Here is a 13,529-nt window from a genome sequence, read left to right as displayed (position 1 = left end):
ACACGTGGTGCCCAGAGGCTGCGTGTGAGATATGAAACCTCCCGTCGCTGTCCCCGAGGTGCTTCTGCGCCTGTGGTGACAGATCACTCATGGACTCGCACTGCGGGAAGTTTAATGTGAGGGCTGGAGAGAACACGCATTCAAAGAATAAAAAACCTGGCTTATGATTAAAAAAAAAAATCCTAAGAGGTGTTCAAGGGGCTTGTTATGTAGAAAGGAAAGTTTAAAAGGCAGGGAAATAAATGAAGACGAGGCATCTTAAGGGAGAGAGCCGGAGCAGGCCTTCCTTTATACAGAGAACAGCAGCCCTGGGAGAAGCGTAGCAATGCCATTGAAGATATTTAAGCGTCTCTGCTCCGAGACGAAATTTTCAGAGGAAAGGTGCCATCAACGAAGGAGGTGATAAAATCCCCGGGAGCAAAGTAATCTGCGAGGTTCGTTTGTTTTCTTCCTTTCTGATGTCTCAAGGCTCAGAGCCCTTGATTATTTCGAGGCCCGGGCTCCTCTGCGCTTGACAATGGCACGAGCAGTAGGAGTCTGGAGCCGGAGCCCGGGGGGCGCCCCAGCCAGCGCACACCCAGCGGGCACCCCACTGGCGGGCACGGAGGGGGTGCTGCAGGGTCTACGTCTGCTCTGGGCTTGAGCTCTGAAAGGCTTGTCATTACACTACGCCCTTTGACATTGGTGTGGAAGACTGAATTGTGCCCCCCTAAAATTCAAATGTTGACGTCTTAGCCTCTAGCACCTCCCAATGTGGGTATGTCTGAAGGTAGGACCTTTAAAGATGCTATAAGGACAGCCGGCTGCTGCTCCTGCAGGAGAACCTGGGTGCCCTGCGGAGAGAGGCGTGTTGGCAAGAGTCTGGCACATTCGGAAGCGGTATTCTTGCCAGAGGCCTTGCATCTGGGGTGCGCATTAGTTTGCTAGGACTGCCAAGACAGCATTTCAAAGACAGGGGGGCTTAAACAACATAAGTGTGTCTTCTCACAGTTCGGAGGCTGGAAATCCAAGGCCAAGGTATTGGAAGGGTTGGTTTGGGCTGAGGCCTCTGACCTTGGCTTGCAGGTGGCGGTGTTCTCTTTCTTCAAGTGGCCTTTCCTCTGTGTGTTTGCATCCCTGGCCTCTCTCTCTCTGCATCTTCATCTCCCCTACTTATATCATATCATTCAAGGTCCTATCTTCAAATATACCCACATTGTGAGGTGCTACAGGCTAAGATTTCAACGTTTGAATTTTAGGGGGCACAGTTCAGTCTTTGACACCAACGTAGCTGCCCCTTAATTTCTACCTGCAATTTTCTTCAGAAAGTATGTTCTCTATTCTGCTCAGAGATATATATTTTCATTGATCCAAGAAAAACGCTATTGATATTTTGAGAGGGTTTCCTATCGCCAGGCATGATTCTAAGCACTCTATATGGGTTACTTCATAATCACAATAATCTCATGAAGGAGTATGGTTATTGGTCTCATTTTACTTTGAGATTCCAAAATATATTTTTTTAATGTCACCCACGTTTTAAGACAGATTTTTGAGATATAGCTGATATAAAATGAACTGCCCATAGTTAGAGCATATAATCTGCTAAGTTTTGACATAGGTACACACCCATGAATTCACCATCCAATGAAAAGTCCCTCCCTGCCCCTTTGTCATCCTTCCCTCCTGCCCTTCCCGCAGCCCACCTACCCCATCTCCAGGCAGCCACGGTTCCACCTTCAGCCACTACAGAGTTACTTGCATTTTCCAGCATTTTATATGGATGGAACTCACGGCATATATTCTTTTCTGTCTGACTTCTTTCCCTCAACATAATTACTTCTAGAGTGGTGCGCATTGTTGGGCATATCATTAGTTTATTCCTTTCATTACTGATTAGTGTTAGAACCAGCACCCCCATCTTCCCACTATAACGTAGTGGATCAGCAGTGTTCTCTTCTCGATGCTGAGAAACCACCCTTTCCCTTGTGTGGGATCCACTCGATGTTATCATCAAGTTTTATCTTTGTCCCTCAGAAATTCTAAAGAGTTACTCCCATTCCAAATAATAACCCCACAAACCAAACATTGTTAAATCCACTCCTAGCAGTTAAGGTGGTAGCCAGGAGCCAAGCGAGCCTACACTGCTGCTGTGGGAAAGTGTGTCTCCGGCTGTCAAATACCACGTGTGAGCGACGGAGCTAAAGGGCCTGGCGCGGGTTTTATGTCTGCGCATTCTTACTCATGACACGGATCCCCTTCCTCTGCCCCAACTCTTCTGAAAATCACTGTGCTTTTTCCCTTTCTGTCTGCAGTGCAATTTAACCTCCCACTTGAAGATAGAGTATAATTCAATTGAGAGGTGTGTTTATATCACATGAAACACAATAAAGCATGATGAAGTATTTCTTAAATCGCTTGCAAATGAATGGCTGCAATATTCCCAGGGTGCTCTCTGTTCTCCTGCAAACTAAAAGCAACCGTGTCTGTTTATTAATATATGGATCCCAGATGCCTCCTCGAGACATTTAAAAGCCGGATGAGGTAAGCGTGACCTACTAGAAAAACCACAGAGAAAGACATTAAATGGGAGCTGTGTGCTGAGACCGGGAGAGAACTTTCAGGCGACGATGACAGGCATGGATTATCTGATGCCGCGATTCAAAGTAGGTCGCAGCAAGACACGACGGGAGGAAACGACGCAGGAACCTCAGGAAGGGCCAAACCACGGCCCACGGTAGAGGAGAGATGGATGCCCAGGTCTCCCGACCCCGCATCTGTACTGAAGCGGGGGGAGAGCAAGAAAAAAAAAATCCACCGGAGCTGGGTGCCTGCTGCAGTGAAGGGCTCCCCCGTCATCAGTCCTTTGTTGCAAGAACTGTTGCTGTCACATTAGCTCTCTTGAAACTTCAAGTATTATGTTTTTCCCTTAGTAGCTATTTCTGTTTTCAATCCAAATACATTATCCATTATTTCATCTTTTTAATGCAAGGTTACACATATTTCTGAGAATAGTAAAACATTGTTTTAACGCTTCTACTTAAGTCTTTAACAATCACCTTAAATACAGGGAAGGGCTGAACATATAGTAAAGGAAACAGCAACCCTTGATTGCCCCAGTGGTAATCAAAAATTGAAGCTCTGCCCAGTCCGCGTGGCTCAGCGGTTGAGCGTCGACCTAGGATCCAGGCGATCGGGGTTTCATTCCCCGTCAGGGCACAGGCCCGGGTTGCGGGCTCGATCCCCAGTGGGGGGCATGCAGGAGGCAGCCGATCAACGACTCTCTCATCATTGATGTTTCTCTCTCTCTCTCCCCCTCTCCCTTCCTCTCTCTGAAATCAATAAAGATATATTTAAAAAACAAAACAAAACTGAAGCTCTGACTCCACCCATCCACCTTTCACATCATTAACAAATTAAGAGTAAAGATAATTTTATGATGTCATATGGCACAGACAAAAGTGTTTGCTAAAATTCAGAATGCAGTCACAGTCAAAATAAAGTCTCTTAGGAAGCTAGGAAAAGAAAGGACCTTGTCAATCTTAATAAAAGTAAAAGACATGCATAAAGATATTGCAGCGAGATCAGAGCCAAAACAGGAATTTACTCTCTCCCCCCTTCTCCTCATGTTGTACAAGAGGCTCTGACCAGCACTTCTGGGGTCCTGCAAAACCCCAAAGTCAAGAAATAGAAATGTAAGGGATGAAAACGGAAGAAGCAAATCATGGTAATTCACAGGTGACGTCACTGTGCTAGGATTGCTAAGCGAGTTCAGCAAGAGCTCTGTAGACAAAATCAATACACGACAATCATTTTTACTTCAATAAATCAACAGTAATTAAAAACAAAGAAATTGAAATACTATACGTAATATCACTGAAATGTAAAATATCAAATCATAATTATACGACTAACGTGGAAGAGTCCCACAAACCAAATGAGAAAACTTACTGACATATCGACGAGAGAGAAGCATCGATCGGCTGCCTCCTGCAAACCCCCGCCCCCCCCGGGGATGGAGCCCAAATCCAGGGCCGGGAATCAAACCCGAGGCCTCTTGGCGAATGGCCTGATCTCAACCAGCTGAGCCACACAAGCCGGGCAGAGTGCCCAAGATTTAAACTGAAGTGTCGCGTGCACCCAGTACAGCATCAGTTCTTTGCCGGACGGGGCACTTAAGGAGCAGCATCGGAAGGGCTGTGGGTTTCGAGCGTCAACCACGGGAGCACTGGTTTGGGCTCAGACAACGATTCTGTGCAATCAGATGAAAGCTGCTCCCATTTGTCAGTTGTCCCTTCGGAGGATGTGCCTATGGTTACAATTAGCAAGTGACCCTAAGCCCTGTGTCACAGACAGCAAAGAAAAACCCTTGGGATGGATCCCAGGGAGTCAATACCATTTCTACCAGGCTAATATTTCACCCTTACCACTGTTCTGGGGGGAGGCTTTCGTTTCAAATATGCGGCCTCTAAATGTTCCTTTTCGGCTTTATATCCTGTAGGACAGGAGGCTTCGAGCTGGGAAAAAGTTCCAAAAGCATCCTAGGTTCCCTTATCGCAGGGTCACTTAAAAGAGCCCCGCCCCCATCCATTTTGGCCTCAGGCCTGAATTTCCTTGGATGGGGTCCTGAGGCCTAAACGGGGTGATTCCCACCGGCTTCCACTCACACGCTGGCTGCCTTGGGGACAGGACCTTCTCAGAAAACCTAACCCTCAGGCAGGTCTGAGCCTCTGTTCCCCAGACAGTGGGAGCCCGTAGTGAATATATTTCTCCAGCCTGTTTCCTGGGGTTGAGCGTTTCCGCACAGTCGCAGGTCTCCGGGCCATTTCTGTTCTGCAGCAGGAGGTTCTGGGAGCTTCCCGGCTTTGTGTTTTACAATTTAATGGTTTTAACCATGGCACCTGGAAAGAGAAGAGCCTTGAGGAAAGCAGGCAGCATAAATGAATTCTTTACCCTTTTATGCTCGAGACCCTTCTAAATTCAACAAAGGACCGACTCCCGGGGGGAGAGAAATCAAGCGGCTAAGCCCTGTGGCTCTGGGGAGAGCAGCCTCTGCCCTGAAGGGGATCCTTCCTTGTGCCCCAAGCCCCTTGCCAGGGTTTGCAGACACCTTTTATCATTGTCTTCCATTGTCTGAAAATCCTGCAGCTTTTGTAGCTGGCACCCCGCAGTTGACAATTATATTTCCATAGGTATAGGTGACCCTTTCCAGATATAAAATCTGGTTTCTTCAAAGCCACTCCAGGCAGGGTCCGGTCAGACCACCTTGGCTTCCCTTCCTTTCTGTTGCCAAGTTGATATGATGACACTTTCCATTCATCTAATAATTTGTCTCTCTGGAAATCCCTTTAACTTCTAACTTTTGTTTTTAAAACAGGCACGCAGGACAAGTTCCATTCTACGTTTAAAGAAGGGGACGCCGAAGCGCGTGAGGTTTGGCGGCCCATCCGAACGTCCTCAGGTTCAACGGCAGGGGCGCTAGACCATGGTGACCCCTTTGGCTCATTCGGTGCTAGCTGCACTCTAGCTGCTGCTTCTCTGTCTCCGGGTTCATTTGGCTGACAAAGCCCCAGCCCCTGGGTGTGAGATCGAAACCAGAAAGCCAATTACTGAGAGCCAAGCATCTGGCCCAGACTAAGCCCAACGAAGCAGATGCTGAATTACTGGAGACAGAGTGTCATTAAGGAAACAAGATTTCACATCTGTAGCTACCAGAGAATCATATATAACCGTAGACAATGTAACTGTTCCTTGTGGGGTATCAGCGACAGGGGCTGGAGGATTTATAGACCGTGGAAGACAGGGATAAAAATGCCTAAAAATGCTTCAAATTGATTTTGGAGGCTGAGAAACACGTGGGAAGTCAGAGGTGACACGGGAGGGCAAGGGGAGAGCACGTGTGTAAAGGAAGGTCATTTTGTCTAGAGATCGGTGCGCCCCGCTGCTGCTTCCAGACTTTTATTCTCAGGGTCCCCTGTGGATCTGGAGGAAAGAGCGTGAGGTGCCCTCCACCCTCAAGGAGGCCACACCACCGGGCAGCCCCCCCGCCGTGCACTGCCCTGCGCCGGGCGCTCCGGGGGGTGAAGCAGGGCCTAAGGATAGGTCGTGAGGGCTCCAGGGGTCACACCAGCCCCAGGAACTGGTCCCCGTGTCCCACCCGGCACACAAGGCGGTTTAAAGCGATTCTTATATCTTCAAATATGTAACATAAATACCTCTACGAAAGTGAGTTCGCAGTAGAAATCATCTTTTCATCTTATATCTTTGCATTGAAGTCAGTACTGAGCACAGGTATGAATTGGGGCCTCAAACTCTCAGTCCAATATATGTCTCCCTCTTCCAGCATGCCTCTACCCAGACATTTTGGAGAGGGAGTTTTGAAGGCAAGGTTCCCTCACCTTCAGCAGCACGCCTAAAACTCCCTGCTCCTAGAAAGCGCAGCGTGGCTCCGAGGCCACCCCGAGCCGCGCACAGGCTGAAGCTGCCGCAGGGCCGGCGGGCGCAGAGGCTTCGTCCTTGCTTTGGCTGAGGTTACAAGGCCCAACCTCCTGTCTGCCCCCTCGTGGTCTCTCCTGCCTGCTTTCCTGGCTCTTTCCCTCTTAACCCTTCAGGAGACGCAGCCTGGATAAAGAAACAGGTAGCTGTTCCCTTATCGGTCCTGAGGCTAAAATTAGAGAGGCGCAGACTAGCCTCTTCCCAGGCCCCCGTTTAACACTGCACGTCGCTCTGAAACTCCTTGCCACTCTAAATTATCTGTTAAACTGTAGGTTTTATAAGGCATCTCGGACAGTGTTTTACAAGGCACTTTGTAGGCACTGCCATGAAAATTAATTGGGTTCTCATTAAAGAGATGCTCTGAAACAAAAGTCACTCTCGTCCGTTTTCCCCGGAGCAGCTTGTCATGCGGAGGCTCGGCTTCCGCTTCAGGACCAGGGCTCACCCCACAGCCAAGGCTCCCTCCTCCGCAGAAGTGCCTCTGATGTGCGTTCTTGGCCCAGTGACATACATATGCTGTCCCGGATCCCCGTGAGGAGCCCGAAACTGGATTTCAATGGGCGTCTTTCTTCTAGACTCTGTTTTCTCTCATTAGTACTGACAGCAAGATGCACTGTGATTTGGGGGCTGGATGGCTTCCAAACTGGTGATACCAACTGATTTCTGGGATTCTTCTGGAAGTCTTTGTTTTATTTTGTGCCTCTTAATCAGTCCAACAGGTCAGCCGCCTTCAGAGAGAAGCCCTACAAAATAGGATGCTCTTGAGTTAAAGAGTAGAGGGCAGGTTTCTTGGGAGGGATGGGCAATGCTGTGACAGAGCAGGCCTAGGAGTTGGGGGGGACAGAGGAGAAGTGGCTACGGAACCCCAGCGAGAAGCACTTCGGGGGCGACCAAGACCAAATGCTGACTTCAAGACTCAGCATGAGGCCAGTTCTGAGTCCTAAGCATTTGTTTGGTACTTTAACATTTGTTTTCTTTCAGGTCCACCTTCTCAAACAGATTCAATTCTCAGCTTTACCTTCAGCACTCGGAGGCGGTGCTGCTTCCAGAACACACGTTCTGGCTTGATGGCCACTCTGTGTGGCCTGGGACAACTCCCTCAGCCTTTTCCTCAGCTCAGTGCTTCTTTCTTTAAGTGTTCCCGGGAGACCGCCTGCATCAGATCCTCGCTAACGTGCAGATTCCTGGGCTCCGCCACGGGCCTCCTGGATCAAAACCGTCCAAGGCTGTGCTCCGAGAGTCTGCATTTCTACCAATTCCCCAGCTAGTTCTTGGAGACAATGAAATTGGCAAACCAGCCACTTCACTCATAAGGACACTGCCACTTACATAGCGTGGAAATTATCTCAAAGCAGTTTGCAACTGAGACACCAGAGGAAACACCATCTCACCACTCTACCAAAGCCCCTTTCCTGGGTGAGCTGGGTCAGAGCAACCTTGAAATGCCAACATGGAAAAGAGAAGAGCTATTAGGCCCCATTTAGTAACTGCAGAGTGACTGGGAAGTGTTTTTTCAAGCCATTGGGTACAAATTATATTTTCGAATGTGTCAGCATTTTTCTAATTCTAGTTTCCACTAGTAATCTGCTTTGCTGTGAATACCGGGTAAGCTTCATGCCCAGCAGCTAAAAATTTTGGAAGCAACAACTCATTTACAGAATTCTCGTATATTCATCCAGGGACGAAAGCATGGTTTTACAGAATTGAATTTTAGAGCTCTTGTGCAACTGAAAATTATATGGACCAATTTCCTCATTTTAAATTAGAAGCTTTAACGTGACTCTCCTCTCCCTGTCCCCGTCCCAATCCCCAGCTCTTCATAGCTTGTCTGATTCTAAACATCCTTCAGCTCTCACCCACCCACTCAGCCTCCCCAGATCCGCTCTTCCTGTGCTGCTTCAGCACTTTCTCCCAAACTCTTTACAGCAGGCGGCACATCTGTCTGATATTAGTTCCATTTATTTATAATTTTACTCCTAATGAAGCCTCGAAAACAGAAACTGCATCTTGTTGATCCCTGTAGGTAGCGCAAGGTACTCGGTGTCTGATAAATTTCATTGTAAAATCACGGCCAGGGCACGTGGCCAGGTTGCAGGCTTGATCTCCAGTAGAAGGCGTGCAGGGGGCAGCCGATCGGTGCTTCGCTCTCACATCAATGTTCTTCTCTCTCCCCCTCTCCCGTCCCCTCACTCTGAAAATCAATTTTAAAAAATCTTAAAAGAAAAAAAAGCCAGTACATTTTGGAGTGATTCATTACACGTTAGCTAACTGATACAAGTTCTAAGTGTGGACATCCAGTGATTGCAATCCCCACTTGCAGTAAACAAGAAGCAAAGCGGAGGCCCCGAATGCAGGCCGGGCCCTACCCTGGCTCAGTATCAGCCCCCTGGCGCTGGGTCAGACAGGTTACCAACACTCCTCACTGCTTTGGCGTCTGCTGCTGTTCTCCAGGTCTGCTCAAACTCGCGAGCTTTAATCTCATGTAAATAAAGATGTGGCTGTTCAGGCAATTTGTCGGGGTATAATTATGCCAGTCTCCTAGGAAATTACTGCCACCTAAGTTATTACACATTCACCTTGGAGACGCTGCATCTGGCTGGTTCCTGTTCAGTCAAGTGCTCCCTTGCCAGGGACCGGTGCATAATGCCCTGCGCTCTCTGCTGAAATCCTCCGCCTCTCTGCCCTGACTCTTGCCAGCAACACCCAGCATAAAACCCGGCTCTGGAGAATCAAAAGGAGCCCGTATATCCGGGGGCACATAGCAGCAAGGAGGTAAGAGGCTCTCAAACTTAAAAAAACCCACGCTAGCTTGAATTTCAGCTTCTGTTTTTTTTTTCTTCTTATTGTCTTGAGAAAACGAGGCTGTTTTCGCATCTATGGACCAGCCAGCCTCATGGAAGAGCTGACAGAATGTTCGATGTCCAGGAGTTAGACGTCTTTGATCTGCAGGGACTTTGTGAGAATTCCTCCGCTGCAAAGTCTATTTCTATTCGGTACTTTGAAGAACAGTGATCTGTGGCCATCGTAAAGTGGATAACTTACAAGAAAAGACCTCTGGGCCTCCAAGCAGCGGATACCAAGGCCAGAGTGCTGGGAGATGTCCACCCCAGGTACAAGTCATAAAAAGGAATATTATCTGTGGAGAATTTAAAAGCAACGATAAAGCAGACAAAAAGCCAGTCTGATTTTTATTACTGCCGTGAGCCAGCCCTTCTAAGCAATGTCAGTGATAAGGTGCTGCTTTCCGCCGGGGTCCCGCCTGCCTCCCTGTGTGTGCTCTCCTCTTCGGAGCGGCCCTCGAAGGAGGCTGCAGGCCCAGCCCGACGGCTCTGGCCACGCTCACGCCGTTTCAGGACCCTCTCTACAGAAGCTTCTTAATGAAGAGTCAGCAGGGAGACACATGGCTTCTTAGAGACTGAAAACAATTGAAAGCCACACTGCTCTTTGCTACCCAGGCAGGTAGCCAGCAGACATGTGAAGGTTCGTGGCCCGCCCTTGCGTGGAGGAGCTTAGATGGAAAACTTAGGCACCCCGAGTACCATGTTCCCAATCCAGTTCCCTCTCCTCCCTTCAGGGAACCTGTAACCCATATGTATAAGCCATATATTTATACAATTTATTTGGGCTCTGATAGCATCCGGTGGTTTCCACATTCTAAGGAGTGTGGTTTCCAGACCAACTGCATTGCAACAGCGGCATCTAGGAGTTTACTGGAAACACAGATTCTGGGGCCAATCCTACACCTACTGAATCAGAAATTCTGGAGAGTGCAGCCAGTGATCCATCCTTAACAAACCCTCCAGGTAATTCTGATACATGCTGAAGTCAACGTCTGCTATAGAAAATGTTCTATACTGATTATTCCATAATCAGGAGTATATATTAAAATTACCTATCCGTTTGTCTATCTATCTGTCTTACCTTGCCTATTTAAATCTCCCAAGAGCTTCTGATATAAACTTCTAGTTGATAACCGCTACTGTGAAGAAATAAGACTTCTAAAATAGACTTTGAAGAGTGTTCCTAGGACTTAGTTTCCACAAACAGTTTGGTTTTAACCTAAGCTATGCCAGTGGCGTAAGTGCATAGCTTTGTTTGAAGATGATCATTTATAGCCAAATGCCACTATTTCATATTTAGGCCTTATAAATAGGCTCCCTCTACAATTCTGCAACACTGTAATTCTATGAACTATGTTTCCCTGACACGTCAGGCCTCTCGCCTTCCTGTAGGCATCGGGAATGACAAGAAGATAAATGAAATCGTATCAAGTGCTAAACCAGTTCTAACTTTTTGACATGACTACACCACAACAGCTACTAGAGAATTTGCACAGGCTGAAGGGATACAGTAATGAATGGGGAGCTAGGTGAGCAAAAGGCCTGATAAAAGTTGAGTAACATATGTCTGTGAGGCACTGTAAGAATGTTATTTTTCTTCAGTTTGGTGTGTAAGAACTTAACATCTGGAAAGTTGAGGTGCATTCTTTATATTGTTTCTACAATTTTTTGTAATCTGATATATTTCAATATTTAAAGTTAAAAATATATTAAGGAAGAAAGAATGCTGGAGGATTTGTAGCACCCAATTTCAAAACTTACTATAACGCTACAGTAATTAAGAAACTCTGGAATCGATGTTATTTTTTAGATAGGTCAGCTCTAAAATCTATCAAATAAAATGGAGAGTCCAGAAAGGGGCTTTCACTTGTATGTTAAATTAATTTATGACCAAGATATTAAGGCAAATCAATAGGGAAAGGATCATTTTTTTCAATCAGTGCTACTGAAGCAACTGGATATATGCATGGAAAAGAAATTAACCATGACCATTACCTCACACCATACATAAAAGTCCATTTGAAATGGATCACAAACCTAAATTTAAAAGCAACGACGATGAAACTTGTAGAATAAAAGACAGAAGAATTTTTCAACCTTAAAGTAAGGAAATGAAAGAAAAGGCAACATTGACATGATGGGAACCAGAACATCGGGAGCCCCTGGATTGGGAAGGAACAGAGGAACTGTTTAAGTTGAAGAAAACATCCTATAGCTTTTTGGGGCACTGATGACATGGGTATACGTGAGAGCTAAAATTCATCAAATGGAACAATTTAGGTGGGCAAATTTTATTGCATGCAAATCATACCTCCTAAAAGAAAAAGGAGCCGGAGCAGAAGGAAGAAGAGAGATATGGGGGATGGGGGGGGAGGAAGAAAGAATTGGCATCACCATGACACAGGCCATGGGCTAAAACCTGAAGCGAATGTGCCCCATTAATTAAAGGCAGACATTGTAACTCATGCTAGTAACACTGACTCTTCCAAAGAACAAACATTGTTACAAAGTTAACTCCCCGTTACACTTCCGAGAACATTGACAATCCAACTGTAAAACCTGCTCTCCTCATGTGTGAATAGAGCAGAATCCATAGAAACTCATTTTTTTTTTTTTTTAATGCTTAGATCCTAACAGTCAGATTCCTGGCTGAATTTCATGCCAAAACGAGTGCTGATTTCGAGGTTTGGGATTGTACACAGCAGGCCCTGTGCCGCCTCTCCAAGGTGCCCAGCAGACAACAGCTTCTTTCCACACCCCAGCAGGACGCAGAAAGTTTCCTAAGAGCACGGATTCAAAAGTCCTATTAAGAAGCTTCCGGAAACACCGACGAGTCTAAAAATTAAAATTTCAAGCTTCAGCAGGCTCTGCTTTTTCTCACCCTTTCTCCTCTTAAGAAAAAAATATTAGAACCTTATGCTCTTAGAGAACGCCCATTTTCTAAAGTGGGTATCAGGTTTAATTACTTGGAGGGCACATAGTTAAGCTTCACCATTCACTCTTTAGTTGATAATATAAGGAAATTAAGTGAAGATTTACTTGAAAAGAACAGGTGGATAAGTATATAAAAGTAATATTAATGAGTTCTTCCTTCTAACAACAGAAGCACCCACCTGTTTCTCTAAGTCTTACTTTTTTCCAATTTTAATTTTCAAAAAATAACCACTGATCAGTTTCTGGGAGCTGGATCTGGGGATTCAAGTACATCTTTTATTTTTCTCTAAATGTATGTACTTTTTTTTTTTTAACTTTTTAAAAATTTATCTTTATTGTTGAAAGTATTAACAGCTGTCCCCTTTTTTCCCATGGATCCCCTCCACCCGGCACCCCCCACCAGGCCTTGCCCACACCATTGTCTGTGTCCAGAGGTTCTGCACATGTGCCTCTAAGTCCTCTAACTAACCCCCCCTCCCGCCTCCACCTTCCTTCTGAAACTGGTCCGACTGCTCCATGGTTCTGCCTCTGGATCTATTTTGTCCGTCTTTCTTTCAATGTCGAGGAAGAAGGCGCTGGAAACTATTTTGTAATGTCCCAATGAGTGTGGCATGGCATTGATTTTTTATTTTTGGTCTTCTTTGAAGAGATGGTGCCAATTAAGAGTTTGTTCCCTCCTCACTTTTGCCTTGGGGTGATAGCTAAATACCAAGGGATTTTTCCCAGTGTCCAAAAATCATTAGAGAAAAGAACCCTCGTCTGCGACTAACCCGCGAGCTAGTTGGTGTCCCCTGATATGGCCCGTCCCGTCCGTCTTTGGCTGCGGATGTGTCTGGTTCTCAGAAATGGGCCCGCCTCCCGGCTCGCTCCCTGATCCCCCCTCCTGCCTCCACGGTCACCGTCCCCACTGCCAGCCTCCGGCTGTGTCTCCCCCCCTCGGAGCCTACACCCCTTTAGGCCACCAGACCCCTCCCTCGGCGCCTCTGCCCCGCTCGGGGTGGACAGACGGCCCCGCTGTGCTGTTTTCCTCCTCGCTGTTGTTTGCGGGGGAAAGGGGCCCCTCTCGGCTGTGTCCGGCCTGTGCTTTGACGGTGGGCAAAGTGCCGCAGTGTGAAAGCAGATGGAGATTTAAAGCCGGGCTCGCAGAGATATCGAGTCCCTGAGGTCATAGGATTTAGCCAATGAAGATTACGGACTGAAATCAAAGGGGCCAAATGTATGACCTTCCGAACACTACTCACGCGACCTACGTTTCCAGCGTGCGAGCCACGGCGAGGCCCC

This window comes from Miniopterus natalensis, chromosome 13, assembly GCF_054644295.1.
Source record: "Miniopterus natalensis isolate mMinNat1 chromosome 13, mMinNat1.hap1, whole genome shotgun sequence".
Classification (NCBI taxonomy): domain Eukaryota; kingdom Metazoa; phylum Chordata; class Mammalia; order Chiroptera; family Miniopteridae; genus Miniopterus; species Miniopterus natalensis.
Note: the sequence above shows the minus strand (reverse complement) of the source record.